Below are 26268 nucleotides of genomic sequence, written 5' to 3' on the forward strand. Positions count from 1 at the left end.
TGTGTTACAGGGGGTCTTTGTTGCATTGTGGCGTGCTCTTGGCCTCATGGTGATTACCCGCACCAGGGGTCCCGCATTGTACCGCCGCACCCGAGAATCTCACCTTTACAATCCCCCCCATCGAGAGCCAGCAGGGGGCTCGCTGCTGCTTCACCAATCACTGTTCTTTTACAGTGAGAGCAGGCACTTATCTAAAGCACTTAAACACTAATGCATACCCTAAACACTCACTTACATACACAACGGCTACATTCCTAAAGGAGACCTACAACACCATTCATTACTCTAAGAGCCGGGTACTCACAAGCACTTAAACACCCATGTGCTTTCATTCTCACAATCTAATCTCGTGCACGCTCATATGTACGCTTATCATTCAAAAGTTTGGGGCCGTGAGGTCTGTTCTCTCTCCAAGGCTGCAGTTATTTTATCAAAGCACAAAACGCACAGTAAAGCTGAATTTTCAGCATCATTACTCCAGTCTTCAGTGTCACATGATCTTTCAGATATCATTCTAATATTTAATTCATTTAAATATTATTTAATATTTTTGTGGAAACATGATACATTTTTACAGGATTCTTTGACGACTAGAAAGTTCAAAAGAACAGCGTTTACTTGAAATATTATTTTTTGTAACATTATAAAAGTCTTTACTGTCACTTATAATCATTTTAAAGTGTCCTTGCCGGGGAAAAAAAGTTTTAATTTCTTGCTGACCCCAAACCTATGAATATTAGTGTATGTGGGGCATACATTTGGAAACAAAACTTATTCACATTTTGCTTTATCTTTAATATTATTAAAGAACTCTTCACCTGATTGGGTACCAGTCCTCCATAAACTTCTTCAATAATTCAACCCATACAACACAGACTCAAAATCAGATGACTCTCAAACCACAATGCTTCTGCCAGACCATAAACCCCCAGGAGTAGCATGCAATAAAGATAAAGTCTGAAATATCTAATGACAGATAGAGAGAAAGAAGCCATCAATAATAAATGAACGAATTGTGTCTAAAGGAAAGACTTAGAACATCTATGGCTGTTCACACAGTAGCAAAACAGTTATCAGGCCTGCTTGTATTGTTAAATTTGGCTCTGTTCATGCACAGTTTGCTAAAAGAGACAGACAACCTCATGCCCCCAAACGGACTGCTGCCTTAGATTCTGGGACTTTCAACTGAATTTTTAGAGTGAGTGTGGTTGATATGTGCTGCTGAAAAAGAACATACATATGACATACATACAGTATGTCATAAGACACATGCTTTTTAAGACACATTTTTTTGCTGTCAATCACTAATGTTAGGGCTGTCAATCTCTCTTCGGTTATACAAAATGTTACAATATAGTAGAATGAAACAAATCCAGCATTGCTGGTCACCAGCTTAAGGTAGCCTACACTTTGCATGCTGGGACCAGCTTGGGTGCTGGTGTGTTGCTGGACCAGCATAATGTTGTATTTTGGGTGCTGGTATGATCCCAGCAAAACCACAACAAAACTTGCATATGTGTTACATCTTAGTGTGTGTTCACTGTTAAATAAAGACCAAGACAAATTTCCAATTCATTTTTATAATTTATATAATAAAAAAAATGCATGTTGCAGGTTATGTATGTCTACTGGTACCAAGCAGTCTTCAGTGTTAAACAGACACTGCTCAGTTTTCTTATGGTCTCAATTTACAGAGAGTAAAGTAACAATTAAGCCGTGATGCGGTTATAGTGAAATAAAGTAGATTCACTCTACAAGTGATGATTGAGCTTTAGTGATACCTGCAGTTAACATGCAGAATCACTGAAGATAAGAGGAACAACAAGAGCAGAGAAAAGAGAAGACACACAACCACTACAACTGACTCACAGCTACACACACTTAGATGAAATCAACTGTGCAAATAAAATCATTGATATCTCACCAGAGGATGCTTGCAGCTCCAAAAACAGCATGTTCATTTATTATTGGCTTTATTTATTTCATATGGTACAGGGTACAAAGGTTGTTGAAGTATTTTTGAATACAGTGTTCCCTTTAGTTGGGCACTTGGCCCTTGACTTTGGTTAAATTATTCTCTTTCAGCAATTGTTGAAAGTGCATCCCTATTGTCTACAATATTTCATGCTAATGACATACTTTTTACTATGAGAACTTTTTGGAATCAGAGACTGATAGCTAGATTTTGACACATGTGAGTTCCCAAATGAGCACAAAACAGCAACTTTCAGTTATGAACTTTCATTATCAAGTTATTAACTGTACCATTGAAAGAGCTCTTCTCATAACCCCGGTTATTGAACAAACCCCTGTTATTATACAGCTTGACCAGGTCTGTTTTGCTTGAGAACAGCATGACTAACCATCATAAACCAGCATAAAATTCATGCTGGTTTATACTAGATTTTTCAGCAGGGGTATTTGTGCAAAGTCATAAAATATGAACTAGACGGAACTACATAACTGAAAAGATGAAAGCAGTGGGAGCTTCTTAGAATAGCTTGGAATAACAATTAAGACACAAAATCTTGAAATGTGTCACTATGGTTAGAGGCATAGTGCTTTTTGCTTACCTCTTTCTAAAGATATTATTCAAACTGTTCCTTTTTGAATTTACATGACATTCATATGACATCTATGGCCTGTGAACTGCCAATGTTTTGAAGAGAGAATAACTGCATGCATGTACTGTATACAGTAGCAGGTAGAAGGTTAGCAGTGACCCTTTTGAAGAGTCTAGAGGCGATACGAGCTCCATATGTGATTAACAGCTGGTGCTTCTGTCTCTGTCAAACAGATGCTTTTTTTAGCACTACCGAATCCTTAATATTAATATCCATCATTCGTTCTGATTTGCCCCTTCCATAGTAAATGAGATCCTCTAATGGAATAATTCCACTGTCGGAACCCTTCCCGTCCTCCCTCTGTCAGCAGAAACAGATGAGGCCCTCAAGACGTCGAAGGAGGATGTGGATGTTCAGAGGAGTGATTGTTAAGAAGACAGACACATGAGAGCTGCGGGATCCAATCAACAAAATTGTGATTAATCATTCTGTTCTCTAAGCTTCTTTACATGTTTGGATCACTTTAGATAAATCTGTGTTCCTTCAGTGTGGGCAGGTCCCAGTGCTTATAACTCATTGTCTGCTTTAGCTGCAGAGTAAAACCACATACAGAACAGAAGAAGAGCTCAATTTTAGGGAAAAAAAGGATTCATCTGAGATAAGAGATTGTATATTGGTGGTTTCAAGGCAGCATAGCACTCCTACACAGCACGCTTGTCCGCCTAGCAACAGTCTTCTCTGGCCAGCAGAAGACGCATCACGACCCATATTAGCCTCTAATGAAACCAGGCAACGGGCTGCAAAATCCTCCTAATGCCTAGTATATGAATAGAGCCCAAATCATGGCCAACCAATCAGTTACCATGGTAACCTTACTCGCACACAGTTCACTTCTTGATTTTGCTTTAATGATCACACTAGGGAATGCATTGGAGGAATACAGGATGTACAAGTGTGAAAGGGAAAGGAGTATGGGCAGAGAGAGATGTGTGAATGAGTCATTGTGCTCAAGCTGTTGAACAAATGCATTCAAATGAGGTGAACCTAAATTCTGCACAGCTTCTGAAAAACAAGCCGACCTCTTTAACAATGCTTACAGTGTGCTACTAGCGGCTCTCTCCAGTGAGTTTTATTGTTATGTACCTGTTTGAATTTCTCTTTCGAAACATTACAAGAGGACGAGAGTGAGAGAGACCGAAATTGAGTCATTGGTTCGACAATGCAGTTTGTCTTTCCAAAAGCAGAGCAGCAGCACTATCAGAGAAAACCCCTGTGCAATTCTTTTCCTCTTAGGTCCTGTTTACACCTGGTGTTAAGATGGGTTAGTGGATCACAAGTAGACGATGGTAAATACAGGTGTAAACGGGGTCTAAAAGTTTTGAGGTGGTCCACTTTCGACCACTTCCAGAGGTAGTCGAAAACACATTAGACTGGATTGCTTTCGTAGCGTAGTCAAGTTTGGTTTGAAGACAAAAACATACCAAGCACAATGTCCTCTCACCATTCCTGATTTCTAACAAGCAATCACAGCGTTCGGTGTGGTCTTGTGGATATCAGAGCAGAAATGCAAGCTGATGCTCTCTGTATGTTTTTCTGTCATCTCCAGCGCATTCATATGTAAATTGCAAACTTAAACTTTCAATTTTTGTAGGTTAAACATTACGTGTTTTTTCCCCCCTACGTTGGGTAGGCCTACTTGATTTTGATTAAAATTAAACCATTAACATTTTGAAAATGGATTTATTTATTTATTTGCTATTTTCCAAATGCCTTTTATGTCTTTTGTAAGTTTATTTGTTTTACATTCAACAAAGACTTTCAGTCTTAAAATATGAAAATCCATCACACCGTGTTCCTACACATCTTTCCAGACTAAAATTTCCAAACCCTCTCTGAAGATTTTTCAGAACAAATTTAACATAAATGGTTCATACAACATTATTTTTTAGCATTATATTTGGCATATAGTACAGTCATCTGTAAATATTATTATATTATATATTAATATATTATTTTCTCAGGTTTTTTTTATATGGTTTTCTCGAAGTGATAACATGCTTACAGAGGTGGACAAAGTACACAACTTCGTTACGTGAGTGAAAGTACAGATACTACTGGTCAAATATTACTCCGATACAAGGAAAACGTTGTAAAGACCGTTTACAGTAAAGACCGAAGTTTACTAATTTTTACTTAGTAAAAGTACAGAAGTACTTGTTTTTAAAAGTACTTAACTATCAAAAGTAAAAAGTAAATGTCAATGCATTGTTTTATTATTGTTGCATTGTTGCATGTAATACTTACAGTACCTTATGGCTCTGAATCTATGCCTGCCTACCTTCATATTAATATCACATTTACTGGACTGAATGTGAGATTGAATAAGTGCACTCAATAACGTCCACAATAGTTTTGGACACCCAAACGGCTGTTCCCTCAAATAGTGCCCTATTTAAAGTTTTTTGGCTTTTAGTATGAATATGTTAGGCTTACTGTTATCTATAAGGTAGTGTGCTCCAAAACAATGACAAAATTCGCATTTAGAAGACCAAACCCAACATTGAAAATGAAAATCAGGTTGATGTCAGAATCCAACATCTTATTGACGTTAATTTCCAATGTTGGACAGACGTTGTATTGTGGTTGAAAATGAAAATCGGGTTGACGTCAGAAACCAACATCAGTCAGGTTCTGACGTCAACCCGACTTTCATTTCCAACCAAAATCCAACATCTGTCCGACGTTGGATGCTGACGTGAATCTGACGTTGGGTTCTGAATTCAATCCAACTTTCATTTCCAACTAAAATTGAACCCCTGCAACCAAAATCATCCCCTGACTGACGTTACTACTTTCAAGGACCTCGACAGAATTGTAGTGGAGTAAAGAGTAGTGAAGTTAAAGTAAAAAGTTTCCAGAAAAAAATAATACTCATGTAAAGTACAGATACTCAAAAAGAGTACTTAAGTACAGTACTCAAGTAAATCTACTTTGTTACTGTCCACCTCTGCATGCTTACATGATCAGAAGAACCCTAAAACTTGCATGACCTGTATTTTTGCGTAATGAAAATGTGTGCCTTGAATTCATTCATTTATGTTTGACAATCACAAAATGATCACTAAACTTTTGTCATAAAAATTCTGCTTGCATGATACATTTTTATACATTTTCAGAAATTCTTAATTTTATATTTTAGAAAACTGAATAGGGCCGGGCAACAGTCTGGAAATACAAATATATGTCCATACTTTTTTTTCTTCTTTTTTTTTTCATTCAAAAAAATTATGAGCCACAGTTAAGGCATCATTCCACCATGCTTAATAGTCGTGTCCCTAAAACACAGTCAAAAGTTAGTGTACTTGTTTAAGTAGACAACAGTGTTGGTGAAGAGCATGCTTGTAATGAAACATTTGATGTTTGAAGAAAATATAGAAAAGCCAAGGTAAATATCATTATGACAATGATATTTAATTGTGCTGTGTGCAATCAAGCTAAATTTTTTGTCACATTATGCAGAAATAATGAAAATATATTTACTTGTGATAACATGTTATCTGTAAAATTAGCCTTACCAAAACAAAGCAATCTGAAAAAACAAAAAAATGTTTTACATTGCCATTTCTATGGCCGTAATTTGCATCACAGAATCATATTAAAGACAATGCATATAGTGTAAATTATATGGTGATAATTTTTGTGACTGAAAGAAAATTCTACAAAAATTCTACTGTTAGACATCCTATAATTTTTAAACTATAGTAAGAGTCCAAAAATAAGTGTTTTCTACAAGAGTTTTTAAAGGTCCAGTGGGCCATAGTTTATCATATTCTGAATGAGAAGCCGAAAAGGCCTGAATCAGGGGCTGGTCCTTGTGCATGTTTTCTTTGATATAGTCATTTAATCAGAATCACAACCCATCCATCTTACTTGCAGTCGAGATGCTTTAGAATCCATGTGTCTTAAATAGACGATTGTGACTGAAATGTGTTTAATGAGAGCTGTTGAATATCACCAAAGTCCCTTTAAGACAAGTCATACAATGCAGGAATGGAGAAAGATTGATTAACTTTAAATGAAAACAAAATGTGAAAGCAAAAGAATCATGCATTGTGCTTCTTAAGCTCATATCTCTCTTTTACACACACACACTGCATTTTTCAAGCTGGTCTAAAACACTTGCAAGTTCAAAAGTAAAACTACAATCTTATTTCTATGTTCACCTCCTTCCTGTGTCTTCTAAATTTGCTTACTGACACACCAGAGCACACCTGCCTCTTCCTATCATTCTCTCATATCTAATTACATGAGCACGAGAACAAATACAGTCCTGCAGTGCATATTGCCAAGTCAAGAGACCATTTAAAGAGATTGATATGACTTATAAACACCAAGTGTTTAAGTGCAACTTAATCAAAAGTGCAACTGTCCCGTTCAGTCAACTTCTCAGTGGAGTGGAGATGAGGAAAGAGAGGTGACACTCATGAAGGACAGTCCGCAGACTGACAAACGCAAAACGGTTTTTGTTTTGGCATTTTGGTTCATTACTGACAAAATTATGTACCATACTGTAATTTATTGAGGCTACAGGCACAGGACCTGTTGGGCTAGCAGGGCTGTGTCTGGGTGGTGTTCTTAGGATATGGTGCTGTAACAAAGCCAGCCATAAATTTGCCATAAATCTGCAAGCTGTTCATTTGTACATTTAGTCCCACTCTGTACAGACTTTGTCTGGTAATTGAAATGCTAATTCAATAGTAATGGGTTTATCATTGCCTGCTCAAGAAATGGAATTAGTCTTTTACATTTACAAAAGTATGAGAATGTGGACCATGTAAATGTGGAGCACTAGTACACAGAGTTCTATGGGTCAGTTTAGAGATTTCAAAATAACAATATGCGCACATCCAGAAATTTTAGGCAGGTGCACGATCAGATAAAGCACTTCACTAAAGAATAAACAAAAATCGGCACACACCACTGCTGCTCCCAAAAATCAATTTATTAAAATATACAACGTTTCAACGTGAAGGTCTCCGTCAGGAAAACGTCAATTACACATCAAGGTACAATTTATATCGGCATGATCTATCACACCTGACCTATAATTAATCAACTAAGTCCCCAATTATCCAATAAACTAGAGAGAGAAAAAGAAGGGGGAAAAATATATACATATACATTAGGTGGGCATAGATTAATTTTTTTAATCTAGATTAATCTAGATTAATATTGAAATTAATCTAGATTAATCTAGATTAAAATGGCTCATTTGAATTCTCCCGAAGGCATTCAGAATATGTGTGCTACCCAAATAATGACTAAAAGTAAGTCTTTGAGAATAGTTTGCCTCGCGTAGGGATGTGCATTTCTGCCAAAAATGCCATTCGACAATCGAGGAGCAAAAGTCGAATATCGTTAAAAAAAAAAAAAAAAAAAAAAAAAAAAAACGCAATGACAGAAAGGGAGGCCAATTTCATCTTTAGCGATTTGTCATCAAACAAACTGTTTATTAATTGAACAAGTAGCATTTTTTCGTCCTTTTTTAACATAGTAGGCTAATTGGAAGAAGAAAAAAAACAATACGCACGACAGTCCGTTTTTGCATCGCCAATGCTCGTTAGATCAAAAAATAATGTCATCATGGCATAAGAATTGTATGTGAACCTGCCTTGTTACTGCAATAGCCTCATTTTTAAACAAATTAGTTTCAATCAATGTAAACTATTCGTGTGATTATGCCACTGCGCAATACACGCGCACACACAATGTATTACCCGAATGAAATGAAATCGAATGTATCGTCCTGTGGAATCATTCATTCACAGACAGCTTACGAAGATGTTCAACAAATAAAGATCTTCATCGCTGGCAAAAATATGATGCATTTGCAGATTTGCATTCACTAGACTAGACTGTAGATCGGCCACTTCATCCAACGCTCTTGATGCTCTTAAATCTTCCTGTTTCGACTCCGAGTGTGAATTGAAAGCGCTTCAGACGATTCAGTGCGCGAGGAACTGAACAGATCAACTGATTCGCGAACCGATTTAGACAGATCATCTGACAACTTGTTTGATCAAGTCTTTGAACAGAATCGACTCAAAAGAGTGATTCATTTGTAAATGAGCATCGCTCATGCCCATACAAAGGACACAGCGCGCTTGGAATAAACTCATTTAACAACGTATTGCATTAAAATAAAGTAACGAGAGGAACGTCGCCCAACGTAACAAAGTAAAAGTACACCTTGTGTCCCTGACAGGAAAATACCCTACTGCGCGATCTGTGACAGTAGGCGCGGCGTCATACTACACATTAGAATTGCGCGAAAATATAACGATATTCGAAAAAGCTATTTATGATCCCAACCCAACTTTGATTAACGGCGATATTTTTTTATCGCCCGATAAGAGTCTCACGTTAACGCAGCACGTTAACGCCGATAACGGCCCAGCCCTAATATACATACAATTGTGGTCAGAATTATTGGCACCCCTGGTAAATATGATCAAAGGCGGCTGTAAAAAATAAATCTGCATAAATCCTTTTGATCTTGCATTCAAAAATTGAAATAAATGCTCAGATAAATCAGATTCCTAGATCCATGTTGGCGCTTCTTCTCTTCAGTTCAGCACACTCATGTTCTAGGGTTCAGGTCAGGGGACTGGGATGGTCATGGCAGAAGCTTCATTTTGTGCTCAGTCACACATTTTTGTGTTGATTTTGATGTTTGTTGCGGATTTTTGTCCTGAGGGAAGATCCAACCACACCCCATTATAAGATTTCTAGCAGAGGCAGTCAGGTTTTGATTTTTTATCTCTTGGTATTTGCGAGAATCCATGATACCATCTGAACAAAATGTCCAGGACCTCCAGCAAAATAATAGGCCCAGAGCAGATCCAGCAGTATATTTAAATTGGGGAATTGGGTACTTTTTATCCCTGTTTGCACCAATCCCATCTGTTGGGTTTGCTGCCAAAAAGCTCTTTTTTAGTTTTATCTGACCATAGAATCCGGTACCTTTTGAAGTTCCAGTCGTGTCTGACAACTGAATATGCTGGAGTTTGTTTTTGGATGAGAGCAGAGGATTTTTCTGGAAACCCTTTCAAACAACATGTGGTGATGCAGGGGTTGTTTGATGATTTTAGGCTTACCCCAAGACTCAACTAATCTCTGCAATTCTCCATCTATGATCCTTGGAGTGTCTTTGGCGTCTCAAACATATGCACGTACATATAAATAACTATCAGGGAAATAACAATTAACAGAAAAGCAAACTACAAAATAGTCACCAGTAGTTCTTTATATACTGGTGACTATTTTGTAGTTTACTTTTCTGTTAATTTTTTTTTTTTTTTTTTTGATAGTTATGTACAATATGTATGTGTATGTGTGTATTTATATGTGGGTGTGTGTCTACCTTCAACTTAAACATTTGAAGTGGATCAAAAAAGTTCATCAAAGTTGCCGCATGCCCTATAAGACAAGAATGGGTGTTGTTCAAAAATTCATGTATAACTTTGATGAAAGGTTTAGATCTACTTAAAATGTTGACTACTGTATATATCAAGTCAATAAATTAAAATAATCCCAAATTTCCCTTTTTTTTTGTCTAGTCATTAGAAGAATGAATAGTAATATTATATAATATATCTGATTGTAAACAACACTATTATTAAATGGTGCAAGTGCAGGTTTAGCATTTTAACTCGCAGAGTACACTTACGCCCCACTGGACCCCGGTGAAAACCTTTGGATAAGTTCATGCTTGTTCCTCCACTATTTCAAATGCACTGGTGACTGTAAATGTTACCGTAACACTTCGACTAAAACATTCCTTGCATAACATCTTAAAGGGGTCATATAATGCCACTTTTGTACAAGCTAATATGATTCTTTAGGGTCTAAATTAAAAGTTTGTAATATACTTTAATAAAAAATTCTCATTAGTATTGCAAGAAAACACTTATTTTACCTGGTCAAAAACAGCTCTGTTTTCAGCACGCCGTTTCAGTGCATATGACTTTAAATGATCATGAGCTTTGCTGACTCCGCCTCTCTGTTCTATGCGTCACCAGAGCCGGCTCTGGCGTACACCGTTTGTAACACAATAACACAATAACCATAACGCGTTGTTCGGTATAAACGTGGGATTATGCATTATATTGAGAACGTCATACATAGAAAACATGCCGTAATGTACCCTGAGTGTAAACCTTAGACGCATTCATTGTGAAGCGTGCAGCTAGCGATTTACAAGGATTAATATAAATAGTAATATAAAGTTTAATAAAACGTTACACTCACTTCAGTTCTTTTGGAGGTTCAGCAGGAACACGAATATCTGCTACCGATCCTTTCTTCAGGAACTGCTTCTTAGCAAAACCAGCTTTATACTGATCCTCGTTTATAAAGCAGTCTGGTGAGAAATGATTCGCGCAAACATGAGCATTGACCCCAGATAGCACAAGTCTTTTTGATGTTATATTTACATCTGGAAGACGTATTTTTAAGAGTGTTTGCTCATCTGCAAGACGTCTATAGGACGTTTCCTGTCAGATGTCAAATAGACGTTTAGAAGATGTCAGTTTAACATGCATTCTAAATCATTACATCTTAAAGACATCTTCTAAACGTCTATTTGACATCTGACAGGAAACGTCCTATAGACGTCTTGCAGATGAGCAAACACTCTTAAAAATACGTCTTCCAGATGTAAATATAACATCAAATAGACTTGTGCTATCTGGGATGTTGCTCGTGGGGAATATTCCCTTCGAAAACAAACTCAGCCACTGCGTCTTCAGCGGTTCGGATTTAGGAACATTAAAATGACTGCTGTGTTCGTTATTACACCCAAGAACAGAACACCACAATCGCTTAGACCGTTAGACGCCATTCTGCTCATAGACAGTGCTCCAGCATATCAACAATGACCGCGCCGGTCCGCGCTGACTATGATTGACAGCTAGCGAGGGCGGGTCTGTGTTGAAACGCGGCTGTCGCGGCTGTCAATCAACAATCGTGGGAGGGGCGTCCGTTTTATTTACGTCACAAAAACGAACGGCTCAATTTAAGACAGGGGAAAACATATAAGGAGATTAAAACAAAACCACTGGATGGATTTTTATCATTATATGATGGTTTTGTACAGACACTGCCAACACACATTTCAGTACAATCAACTTGTAAAAGTGCATGTACCATTATATGACCCCTTTAAGAGATTTAGAGTATCGCATACTTGAGCTGTGTGATGCACACGTTGATGACTTATAATTTCCACATTTCTGTGGGGCTCCAGACAGACTGCTGTCTCTGTGAGTGAGGCTTGGTGCCACAACCCTCTAACAGCTGCCTTTTGCTCATCACTAATGACCAGAATATTCATAATGGGGAAGACATCTGTGTCATCACTGATTTCTGGAAGCTGAATTATGATTACCATTTGCCCTCCTTCTCACCTGGGACATGTAAGTTGCCATTTAGCTTTCATCATTTCCAGAGTCTTACCAGCAGTCCTAAAAAATGTGAATTTGTCTAGTTGCTACCTTAAATTTCACCCAAAATGTTGTCAGATTGATTGAAACATGTTAAAGAATTTTTGTTTTTGTTTTAAATGTTGTATCAGAGGTTACATGAAGCACTTTTGTAGGTTAAAAACAGTACCTAACATTGTTACAGTATAACTTTTTTTTTAATATATATGTAAACTTTCATTTTAGAAATAAAAATACATGTTTTTGTAAAACACAAAATGCATTTTGAGAAGTGGTTGACCACATGCTGATCCATTAGGTGAGACAGAAAGAAAAAGAGAGGCCATATGCTTATATAAGGTCACAGCTTTAATGGCTGTGAATCACAGGTCCTTATCATTTATTTATTCACTGCTGGATCACATCAACAGGATGCTGCAAGAACCCCACACTGAAGAGAAGACAGCACAGCAGCATCCCGCAAAGTTGCACAGAGTAGGAATGAAGAAATGATAATGTTTTCAGTGACATCAGTAAGTCCAGACATGTAATTCATGCAGGAAATACAGTAGTACTGACATGACATTATGCTGACTCGAAAGCTCCCTGTTTCCTATGGGATTTTAGCTCCATTTGTGTGAAAGCTTTATTTGTTTTGTTATAGTTTTTTTATATATATAATTCGTTTTAAACATGATGTGGTTGACTTGGAAGAATAAATACTTTAATGTGCCCCTTTAGTCTGAGAGTTCTCTCACACACACAAATGCTCTTTTGTACTGAAGTTGATCAAATGTGGACACTGTACCCATGCTAATTTTAAATATTTATTTTTCTTTTGTCTGATTTATTTCACCCTCTGTCATGTTTGTCTGATAACTTTATAACAATAAATGACTATTATAAAACTGGCAGCTTAGAATGGGGGGAAGAACACACTGTTCCTCTTAACTGCTCATGTTTGGCTTCCACACTTCTCTGAGGATGAGTGAGGCATACACTCTTCAGCGTGGTCTCTGATTGGCAGGCTGAAGGGACACGACTGACCTTTGGGTTTCTAATTGGAACGGCTGCCAGGTGAACAAAACTTTGGCCAATTGTCGGAGCTCTGTTTAGTAGTCATGACACTTCTTGAGAGTTAGTGGGAAAATAGCAATAGTAAGTTAATATTCTCCTTTGTCATTCTCAATTGACAATTTAATAATTCATTATAGTATTAAATATTATATTTTAATAATTGTTATATTGTATAATTAGATACATGTGATCAATTTGACGTTAGAAATATTTAAATCACTGAGTGGAATTACACTACTGTTTAAAGTTTGGGGTTAGTAAGATTTTCTCAAATGAATGCTCTTCTTTTCATCAAAGAATCCTGGAAAAATGTATCATGGTTTCCACAAAAATATTAAGCAGCACAACTGTTTTTGCACAGCGCAGGATAATTCAACAAGAACTATCTTTAATAACAAATATTCAGGAAACACAGTAAATGAACATAGTAAAAGAACATTTGGCCAACATGTAAATTGTCCAAACACAGTTTATTCACTTGTAGTTTCCACATGCTGTCTAGGGGTGGATTTATCTGAAATAGTTTATAATGGAAAAAAAGAATAATGGAGCAGAAGGCCCATGAACGGTTGTACAGAAAATGTAGTAAAATAGTGGAATGTTGATACTTTAAAAAAACTAAGCCAGCCAATCAAATTCAAACAAGTGATTTCAGTGCTTTTGTGCTTTTGCCATCCGACGGTCAGGAAAAGGTCTGTGGGCGGTTCATGGGTGTGTTGTATGAGGCCAAAACTCCTCCTTTCCCCAACCAGCCTGATATGATATAAATGTCTCAATGACTCCTCATTCTGCATGGCTTTGAAATATTCCACTGAATTATTGCAATTTAATCCATGGATTTCCCTTTACCCTGTCCTTAAACCTTCCTTTAACCCATCTCCACATCTCTCCCATGTGGTCCATAACAGAATACACTCTAGTGTGTGTGTGTGTGTGGTGTGGGGTGGGGTGGGGTGGGGTGGGGGGGGGCTATCTATGAATCCCATTATTTTTAATATATCAAATTTGTGCTGCACATTTATGATAGATGGTCTTGACAGTTGCATTACAGGGCTCTGTCTAGTGTCTGAGAGAGAGTGGAGTGAGAGAGGGGGAGGAGAGGGAGAGATTACATAACTGGAGTCTGCTTTTTATGAGAACTAGGAGAGGCGTGATGTTCCAGACTGCAGATACTGCGCTCCATCATCAGAAGGACCACTAGTAAGCTTTCAGTCATATCGAGATCTGGCTTTAACGGCTAGTTCCAGTGTTATCAGTGGAGATCCCTTCTCAGACAGAGCTCATTTTCTCTGCAATACCGAGTCACTTGAACACCATTAAACAGAAATTTGATACATTTTCAAGGTTTGTATTCAAGAAAATATATACAAGCTAGCAATTTTTCAACGCAAGTTATTTCTTGTGAATGTGTGAGACTTCCAATTAATTTGCTGCTATAGTTAAAAAAGAAAACTAGACTTAAAAAGTTAAAAACTAGAAGAATAACAGTGCAGTAAGGTAAAAGTATTTATGGTTATGATAATAAGAATAATAATAATACATTTTTTTTTTAAATATCAAGCAGCATAACGGACTATTGTTGTACAGCTAAAATAATGAGGTGATAGCCTTGCAGATTGGCCAAGCCTGCTCTTAAATTAAAAATATGGCTACAGTTTGAATCATACATTTGCATTTCCATCACAAAGTGAAAAATAAGACACTGATTTTTTTTTTATTCAGTTCTGTTAATGCTGCATAACCAATACTTAACTCCACAGCAACACATTTTTTTCAATTGTAATTTGCACAACTTGTCCCGTTTAGAATATTATTTACTTTTAGAATTAGAATTATTTTTATTTTATAAGGTTTGTATAAACGTATGAGCAGAACTGTATCTATTTATCTATCAATCACTTCAGACAGGAGTCATCATAAAGTGCTGAATCCTTTTGAGAACTGAATAACAAAAACAGCAGCATTTCAGTTCGAACATGATTCAGCACAGTACAATTACAAATCTTTCCTTTTGATTTCCAAGCACGGCTTCTAAGAACAGCTTTAGTGGTGTGGCAACTCACGATTGCTCACTTGGCAGCTGCTAAGTTAACTTGGGTGTTGCTAGCTAAATTAGCTAGTATTTGGTTAAGTAAACAGAAGAAATGCCAAAGACATAAATAACAACTGATGTATTTCTTAAACACATTGTAATCATAATTCCACAGCACCACAAAGGAAAAGACACTAATTGTATTGACCTTGTTTTATAACTCCAGCTTGATCATGCCATGGTAGCGCTGCTAGCCTACATCTGGTACAGTTGTAAGTCACTGCAGACAGCAGGTGCTGGAGTGGTGTGTGTGTGTGTGTGTGCAGCCTGCAGAGTTATCTCTCATCTCAACTGCCAGCTAAATTGAAAGTGACACCGGAGAAATTAAGACAATCGACTGGCAGGTGAGGCCAGTGGCCTTGTCCACAGCATTTACTCGTGAATCTTGGATGAACTGACTCATATTATGCGCTGCCTCCTCCGCCAAACAGTACACTCTCACAGACATAAACAAACACACACACACTTACATGTCATGTTGTAAAACTCCAGGTAATAACAAAAGCCACAGCTGTTTTTTGTACAGCTTGTGCCTGAAAAACACTCATCTGAGACCTGTCAATGTAATCATCTGCAGCACAGCAATGCAAAAGCTTTATAACATTTGCTGTTATTTTTCCCTGGTCCTGCCTAGTTTTTGATTTTTTTCTTCTAAATTTAACAGCGGCTGGTGACCTAGGAGTCAGCGCTGTCGTGGTGACGCTGATGGATTTATGCAAATGTCAAGGCTGGCTCTGTTCTGTGGCTGTAGCCTTTTGGAAAGCATGTCTCCCGGGAGGAAGACTGGGACTTGGAATGCAGTTGTTTCATCTTCAAAGGCTCTCCTGAAAATAAGCAGACACGCTAAATCACCTGCTGGCTTTATTTATTTATATGGTGATGTGCAGAACAGGAAAGTACAGAAGTGAGGGCTCACGAGAGAAAGAGAGGAGTCATTAAACTGTCATTTTTATGCTCTATATGTCAGCTGATGGCAACTATAAACTGCATGTTAGTCAAAGCTAACTTTCTTTTTATGTTAATTTAGTTAATCTAAACAACATATAGTTCTTAAAACACAGTAGTTTTACAACATTTATTAGTGTTGGTTAATGTTAATATACTATACACTATATAGCCTACCGGTGGTCAGTATGACTTTTTTAAGACTAAGCTACTAGGTTATTCAGCAAGGACAGATTAAAGGGATAGTTCACTTTGAAATTAATCTTTGGTATGTAAAAGATTTACATTGCGCAGACCGAAGTGCCCACGCCATCAGATCACTGACATGGCTGTGTGGTTACAAGAGGTAAAAACGATATGAATACTGTTAGTTTTCTCACACAAACCACTCGTTTCGTGTCTTAGGACATCAATGTGTAGCCTAGGCTACTTACATTTACGAGTCATTAAATCATGTTTAATTTGGACTTCTCTGAGCATGCTCTTTGAGGAAGTTACCATAGACCTGCGTTATATGACTGACAGACAAGAACGGTTTGACCTAAAAATATCAAAATTGAAACTACTGCGGAAACAAAGACATCTACATCTTGGATGCCCTTGAGGTAAGCTAAAACATACCAAAAATTAATTTCAAAGTGAACTATCCCTTTAAATTGATAAAAAGTGACAGTAAAGACATCAATAATGTTACAAAAGATTTTTATTTTATATAAATGCTGTTATTTTGAACTTTCTATTCATCAAAGAATTCTGAAAAAAGTACGGTTTCAACAAAAAGCAGCACAACTGTTTTGCACATTAATAAGAAATGTTTCTTTTTGAGCAGCAAATCATCATATTAGAATGATTTCTGAATGATCATGTGACACTGAAGCCTGGAGTAATGATGTGGAAAATTCAGCTTTGCCATCACAGGAATAAATTACATTTTAAAATATATTAAAATAGAAAGAAAAAATATATACTTTAAATTGTAAGAATTTTTTTTATGTTTGTTTTACTATATTTTTGTCAAGATATATATTTATAGTCTGAAACAGACTTTCATAAACATAAAAAAATCATTTAAACAATAGTCTATGTCTATAACATCAGTTCAAGTTATACATCAATAATACATTAGATAATGAACAAACATGAATTAACAATGAACAATAACATATTTATAAATCAACATTAGCCTAGATTAATAATTGCTTTTTAAAAATAAGACATGGACAGCCAAACAATGTGCACAATAGCAAACTGGCTAATGTGAAACTGCTCACAAACTCCATCAGCAGAGAAGAAAGCCCTGCCACCGGCCATCGCATGGCACATTCCCAGCAGACTGAGGGCTGATAGGCAGATGCATTATACACGGAGGGCTCAACACTGTACCACACACTAGATAGAGATGAAAGTGTCCTGGTACCGCTAAAACATTCTGTAGCTATTAGAAAACTTCACAGTATTTTAGGATAGCTTGAAATATATCCTTCTCAAATAAAATCTAGAAAAGACCTTAAAAAGAAATATATTTAGCAAAACTATCATTATTTTGTAATATCAACTCCCTCTGCCATCAATATCTGTCTTTTATGTGTCAGGTGGAATAAGAAACTCAGTTGATAGTCCTCTACATCTTGGTTATGTAATGAATATTTAATTGAAGTCAACTTGTATATACAGTAAGCTCACAATAACTGAAAATAGCCAGCTTTGATGTGAAAGCTATTTTTTCACTCTTTATTTAAAGCGCAGGCTAATGTTGACAGTCGCGTCCAGATATGGCATTACAAAGATTAAAATAACCCTACTTGAACTCCTAAGAGCCTTCTCTTATCGAATCATTCTACCAATGGAACTGCTTAATCTCTCCGAGACACAAAGGAGAAGCTCCTGAATGTATAAATATATCAGTAAGACAGATGAATTCAATTATAACTGATCTGACATGTTATAGATTTTTAGATCTCTTACAGTGACACAAGGTTTTGCCATGTGGGATCCTGAGAGCTACACTGCCACCTCTTGGTCAAATGAAGTCTGCTCGACACGATGATGTAAAGTAGACTGCTGGCCTTGTGTCAAACCTGAAGAGTCAACAATTAATAATGTGGTTGTTATTATAAAGGAACAAGTAGTCAGGAAACAGGCCAGTGCAGATGGTGATTTACACACAGATCAATACGATGACTGACTGGAAGGATGAATTAAAAGTCAGAGTGTGTGTGTGTGTGTGTGTGTGTGTGTGTGTGTGTAGATGCATGAATCATATTATCTGTCCGCGATGATCTCATAAATGGTAGCAGATTGGAGAGTGTTGATCTGGACATTTTTGGGGCTTTTAGGCTGACATCAGGCTCTGTGAGTTCCAGTCTGCCAGCACAAACAGTGTTTTTAATAGACAAGACTCTGGGGAAGCTGGACACTTCAGGGGACGAGAAAGCTGCCATCTTAGAGATAATTTTAAGAGTGCAACATAAGGTGTAAATTGATCTTCTCCACCTGTGATGTTGAAGATGAAGATAAAATAGGACAATTATTATAAAATTAGACAGTGTTAAGTGGAAAAAGCTGATATGATGCACCCAGAATCAGTGGCAGCGTTGCAGCGTTCAACAAAACTGCTGCAATACACGTCACTTTGTACATAGACGGAGAAAAACAAGGTCACACTTTACATTAAAGCGCTTAGGCCTACTGTATTTACATATGACCTGAGTTACTAAAACTAATGAAAATACATAATAAGCTGTTAGTGCAGCATTAATCATATTAAATGTACAGCCTATATACAAATTATACAGATAACATCGACACAGTAATATAAAGTGTTAGAGAAGAACTGGTCGTTTCTGCAGGTGAAAGAGTGCAGTGATGCTCTCCATGCAATCAATACCATTATTGCAGCTTCACTTTAGTATTTAGTTGAGCTTTTGTTAGCATATGGTCACCACTGAAGCACTTAGGATTGCTTTTATGGTTTGAAGGCTTTTTTAGCTGTGGAAAAAAAAATTCATTAGTGGAACAGTACTGCAGAAAGGCTGAACAGCAGCAAAGTAGGAGACATGCGGCACTACGGCAGGGCAGGACAGCAGGAGCACAAGGATATAAATGGAGGAGTGCAGCCATTGGCAGAGTGGCTCAGGGGAGATATTGTACACCAAGAAGAGTGCAGGTTGAAAAGGCAGTGCTCAGAAGTGCAGAACGCAGAAGCCTGAAAACTAGACGGTTTACCCCTCAATAATTGGATAGATTTACATGTAAAAAGACCCATTTATACTTATAGATTTATATTATAAATGATAAATTAAATAATCAAGTAATTAAATTATTATTATAATTATACAAATAAATACATTAATTTAAAGATGATTAAAAAACATCTATATTGTCATTGTATAAAAGCCAAATGAAATTATTAAAATATCGGAAGAACAAAGTTGACTGTTTTTTCTATCTAAATGTAGATTAATGTAAGATATATAAGCAAACAGGTTTATTGTTCATAACTATTGCTGTCAAAAATAATACAAATATTCTAAAAAAGAAAGTAAATGGTAACATTGTATTTTTATTAACTAATGTTAACAAAGACTATTGCTCATTGTTAGTTAAAATATGAACTAATGTTTTCCAATGAGTCCTTGTGTTACCAAAGTGATAATATCCAGTAAGTAGGCTATGTTAAAATAATTGCAATACATGCGTGTACATGATAATTAACACATTAACCTTGACAGTGATAAAAATACATCTTAAAATTTTCTTTAAAAACTGTTTATTAAATTTTTTTTATTATTATTTAAATGTTTTGGGGTTGTTGTTTTTTTACATCTGCAGTTGTACATCCCAATATATATATATATATATATATATATATATATATATATATATATATATATATATATATATATATATATATATATATATATATATATATATATATAAACATAAATATACCTCTTGGGTTCAGGTCACTGGCGTAGCCACGGGTGTGCCAGGGTGTGCCGGTGCCACCCACAGTGGCAGCTGGCACACCTAAAAATAGTCCAGAATATTTTTTTAAGTCTTGATAAAAAATAAAAATTCTAAACTTGACCTATTGTTATTTACTTACAATTTGTTAATTTAAAATGTAATTAAATGTTTTAATTATTATCGTTAAAAAAAAATCTGCCGACATTTGGACTGCCAACCAATCCGCAAACAGCCTCTGACTGTCTTACGGTAACACTGTTGCGCTGTTAAGGCTCGTGCCTCATGAGAAATGGAAACAAATGAGCCCAGATCACACAAAGAAACTTAATGAACATACACAGCGGTAAAAATTCATGTGGAGTTCTTATATTTATAACATAGGCCTATGATATGATACAGTTAAGCAACATCACACAACCACGAGTGCAATACCATCACGATTGAAAATGTGCCACTGATTTCATAAGACAGTTTAATAAACAAATTAATACTTACATTTTAGACACAATATTGACTGTTTTTTGTTGTATTTGAGCAGCGAAAATAGTTCCAAACAAAGATCACAGCAGAACCACAGCGCATCTCACCAGAACACATAACCGCATTACTGAATCATGATTCAGCGTTTTGAATGAATCGGTTGAGTCAAAGATTCAATGACCCGTTAAACAACTGCCATATTCCTGAACAATTCAGCGTTTTGAAAGAATCGTTTGAACAAATGGCTCAACGACTCACTCAGTAAGATGGCGATCTGCCGCCACCTATTGGTGGTTTAGTTTTGGTTTAGTTTTGTGTTTAAAGGTATCATTCTTTCCAATATTTCATATTTGTATATTTAAAAAAACATTTAAAACAATCTCATAACATTATTTAATGCCATTGTAATTTTTTCACTGTAAATTATTTAATTTGATTGGTAGCAGCCAGTGTCTTATTATTTTAATTTAATTTATTGATCAAATTTAAGAATTTAAAATGAAAGATGAAGCATATATTTAAAATGATTAAGGAAAAATGCGCTTTATAAAGGTTAAAATATCATAAATATGCAGATTTAAATATGTCAAAGTTGACTGAACACTGATGAGAATATTGCTTTATTATTGCATTTTTTTCTGGACAAGTCATTTTTTTACTTGGACAAGTGACCGATGTACTTGTTCGAAGGACAATCACATGAAGAGGCTTTATGTCGAGCCCTGAGTTAGATTTTATATGGTATTATGGTTATGTAGCGCTGAGTAGCCTATAGTTTTACACATCAGCCCAGTCTATTCTGTAAAGTTAGAGATAGGCAGAGTCTGGGTTTATTGCACATTAATCTGACAATAAATGTGGCACACCCAGTTTTTCTTATGCACACCCAGAGACTCTTTTCTGGCTACCCTAGTGGTTCAGGTACACTGCAGGTCTGATAATAAAGAAATTAAATTTGCCGTGATCTAATGATAAGAGGTCTTTGTACCATTATACTGCAAGTTTCATAGTTTAAAACGTCCACCTCCATATAAAAAAAAGCATTTATTTAATCAAGCTCCTAAATCCTGGATCTATGACATCACACGGACAAAAATATTTGCATATGACTGCCGCCAGAGCAAGACATCGACTAATATGAAAAAGGCCCCGCCCACTGGCATTTATTCGCTTAACGGCTGACATTTGCCTACGCTAGATGTGAGTGTTGCGTCGCGTCGAAAACAAATAGAACCATTACAATCACTGACGCTGTCTGCCTAGGATACAGCATACAGATGCCCCTTCAGTTTCTGACATAGGCCTACTTTTTAAGTTATAACAGGACAACTGAAAGAGTGAAAGAACGTTCGCTGCGCGCGTCCAGCTCGTTTGCGGCCCCTACAGATTTCAGAAGTATTCCATCTTTGGAAACAAGTGGATCGTTTATGGAGGATTAACGTCATATGTTTGTTCGGAGCATTTTGTTTTGTGAACGAAGCACGGTGTAATGAAGAGTTTGCAAAGAAATTTTGCTGAAATATGAAGTAGCCAACTGTATTGGATCTGACATGCTAGGCTACATCACAAACCGTAAGTAGCCTAAATGATTTCCCAATGCTTTGTCTGTAAACTACCATTTTCTTTGGATAATGTTTTCATAACACTTACAAGCAATATCAATATCATCATAACAGTTGCCTTTAAGCTTAAAAGGGATACTCCACCGGGTTTTCATATTAAACTAGCCTATGTTATTCCCTTAACTAAGACGAGTTGATACCTCCGACCAAACACCTCCACGTTTTCCCTATTTAAAAACAGTTACACGAGTAGTGTAACTCGACCAAGAATGGTGACACAAAATAAAACGTTGCGCTTTTCTAAGCGTGTAAAGTGGATAACTATGGCGGAATACCACAGCAAGTGCTTGGGAGCACTTCGACTCGGCGCAGTAATATCATCACTCGTGAAAAATCCTCTCCCCCCTCTCCCTCTCCGGAGTGATGATATTACTGCACCGAGTCCATAGATATAGATATCCATAACAATAGGCTTGTTCGACTTCATGCACTGCGCAGACCGATCGGCGGCAGACTTGAAGCAGTGCATGCCGGTTAGAAATTTTGTCCGACTTGATACAGCGCCGACGCCACGTGACTGTGACGTATGCCATCAAAGTACCGCGAGAGCGATTCGAGAGTAGCCGGAGAACTCAGCCAGCGCAGCTTCTGAAGAGCGGCTGCTCTGGGCTGCACGAGCTCTGATGACGACACAGCTGTTCCACGATTGACCGGATTCACCGCATGACAACGATCACGTGCGTTTCGTGTTTATTCGGTTTATTCTCACACCTTTAGTTCCACTAAAGCTCACAAATCAGTTTTTTTTATAACAGTAAACACTCTCTTTTCATGTAGTCGCGATGTATTGTGTTATGTTTATCAAAATAAAACTGATTAAAAAACGTTGATTCCACTTCATTGATAGTAGCTGTAGGCTTATGTTGAACTTTATTCTTGTTCAAACAAACGCTGTATGAAGCAGTACATAAAGTATTAAATGAAAATGTCTCTGAAACATCTGTGTATTTGGCAAATATTGCATTTATTTCACTTCAGCTGTGCTAGAGTATTCAAACACCACGTGAGCGGTCACTACAGGAACCAGAAAGTGTCCGACTTCACGTCTCCATTTGCAGCTCCTCCCCGCCTGCACGCGGCTACTCTCGCCGATCAGTTACATCCAGCCGCAGCCGATGTCGAACACACCTAAAGGGTAGATGTCTTGCGGCGGAGTCTCTATCGTCATCACCGGCGGCCATCTTGTCACAGGCAAGCTTTCTGGCGGGCTCTGTGGTACCTGATGTAAGATGAGTGATCAGCACGAACACAAATACTCTTATCTCATTGAAATCTTGGCGGATTTACAAACGGTCTGGTTTCTTACAAACGTTATTAACGTGGCTATAATTCTGGATGATTATTTATTGATACACTTATTATTCATAAGTGTGCAGTGTCATAACTACATCTTTGACGTTTATAACAAACCAAACCGTTTGAAAGTCGGTAGAAAATTTAGCAAGTTATGGTTATTTAAAAAGTACATGCACCATTAAAACACAATGTTACGAGTGAGTGAGCTGCCTGTGACAAGATGGCCGCCAGGTGCGGACGTCGACCTCCATTGGCCAGCAGCGCAGATGAGACAGCTAGCCTTTATTATGGATATCTATGGATATATATGCACCGAGTCGAAGTGCTCCCAAGCACTTGCTATGGTATTCCGCCATACATTATAGTTATCCACTTTACACGCTTAGAAAAGCGCAACGTTTTATTTTGTGTCACCATTCTTGGTCGAGTTACACTACTCGTGTAACTGTATTTAAATAGGGAAAACGTGGAGGTGTTTGGTTGCTTCTCTGCTTGGATCCTAATGAATGAACTGGGCTAAGCTAAGTGCTAACAAAGTTTCACCGCAAGACAGAGCGATTTAGTGCATGCACTGAGACGAGTATGTATCAACTCGTCTTAGTTAAGGGAATAACATAGTTTAATATGAAAAACCGGTAGAGTATCCCTTTAAAGGGATACTCCACTTTTTTTGGAAATAGGCTCATTTTACAACTCCCCCAGAGTTAAACTGTTGAGTTTGACCGTTTTTGAATCCATTCAGCCGATCTCCGTTTCTGGCGGTACCACTTTTAGCATAGCTTAGCATACATCATTGAAGTGGACAAGACCATCAGCATTTCTAAAAAAAAAATGACCAAAGAGTTTCGATATTTTTTCCTATTTAAAACTTGACTCTTCTGTAGTTACATCGTGCACTAAGACCGACGGAAAATGTAAAGTTGCGATTTTCTAGGCTGATATGGCTAGGAACTATGCTCTCATTCCTGCGTAATAATCAAGAAACTTTACTGCCGTACCATGAGTGCAGCAGACGTAATGATATGACGCAGCGCCTGAAAATAGTTCCGTTGTGTTGACGGAAGGTAGCCTATTTTCAGGCGTCATATCATATCATTACGCCATTTTTTGGTCATTTTTTTTTTTAGAAATGCTAATGGTCTTGTCCACTTCAATGATGTATGCTAAGCTATGCTAAAAGTGGTACCGCCAGAACCGGAGATCGGCTGAATGGATTCAAAAACGGTAAAACTCAACAGTTTAACTCTGGGGGAGTTTTAAAATGAGCCTATTTCCAAAAAAAAGTGGAGTATCCCTTTAAAGGAGACGCACATTAAAAACTTATTTCAGAGGGTCAGAAAAAATGAAGGTTGAAAATAATAATTTTCCTGCACACACACACACACTTTTTTGTGCAAAACACTTTATCAACATTATAAGTGTTTCTCAAGGAACATATTAAAATGATAATAAAAAAACATGTCATCATGACCCCTTTAAACCAAGTCAAAGGAAAACGCAAGCGCACCAGCATACATCTCTCATAGTCCCTGATGACAACACTAACCAGCACTCAAGCCTGAAAACGGTCCTTATAGCAGTTATAAACGGAATGAGATGGGTGATAGAAAATCTTGTCTCTGAGGTTCTCAAATTGCAAGATCAACTTCAGCAGTCTAGGCCATAAAACCACACAACAGTGTAGCAAACTAAATATAGTGGTCCAGAAAACAATATCGTTTACAGTACCAAGACTAGACAAGTCTCAGACACGCCTAGTTCTCCCGTTAACTCTGATCAGCTTTAATAGTCTTGATTCTGATCCCATCTCATTAGCGTACATTCAATTAAATCTAAGCAAGTGTGCTCCCTGATATGTGTGAAAGCCCAGAGGCTTACGGAGGGGTAATTAATAAGAGTGCATGAGATTAACTGACTCCCCTCCTCACTGAGGCCAGCACCACTGCTGCTCTATTATACTACTAAACACATGCGCACATTCAAATCAACACTGGTGGAGAATACGCTGTTAAACCCAAAGCAATTTTGCATTGAAATCAGTAAATTATTGACATCATAAAACTCTACATAGAATCCATTTCATCTAGACAGTATGGTGACAAAGGCTTCAGTAGATCTGAGCCTGTGTGTTTTCAGATCTGTCCTTGGGTCTGAGCATTATAGATGTCTCACAGAACATATTCTTCAGAGTGGAATCAAATACCCTTGGTTAGAACATAACAATGTGTCTGAAAGGCTGCGTATACTTGCATTACACTTGCTCAGACAGGCTGTGATTCATCACTGCTGAAAACACAGGACTGAAGCGAATCTCACAATGAAAGCAAGAACCCTCTTATGTCAAACAAGACAAAGAACACACTCATGGATCTGTGTGCAAGCATCAAAAAGAATCAAATAATTAGGGAATCTGCGATTTGGATGAAATTACTGTATTCGATAGTTTTGTACACACCACAATAGTCAACAGAGTTGTTTTTTTTTTAAAAAAATTTATGTTAATGTAGTGTTAGTTGGAAAATCATAATCAATTTGAAAAGAATCAAAGTCATTTGAGCTAGCTAATCATAAATTCTCACGCTTTTTTCTTTCTTTTAGAATTCCCATCTAGGATTCTGTGTGATTCTTTTGATTTGTGATTTCTCTTAGAAATTCCATTAGCAATACATTAGCATTCCTTTAGAAGTTTTTGGCATTCCATTGTTATGATTTTGAGCGATGACCTTAGAACAAGGTGATTT

Source organism: Rhinichthys klamathensis, unplaced genomic scaffold (assembly GCF_029890125.1).
Source record: "Rhinichthys klamathensis goyatoka isolate OS25496 unplaced genomic scaffold, OSU_Roscu_1.1 h1tg000532l_1, whole genome shotgun sequence".
NCBI lineage: Eukaryota > Metazoa > Chordata > Actinopteri > Cypriniformes > Leuciscidae > Rhinichthys > Rhinichthys klamathensis.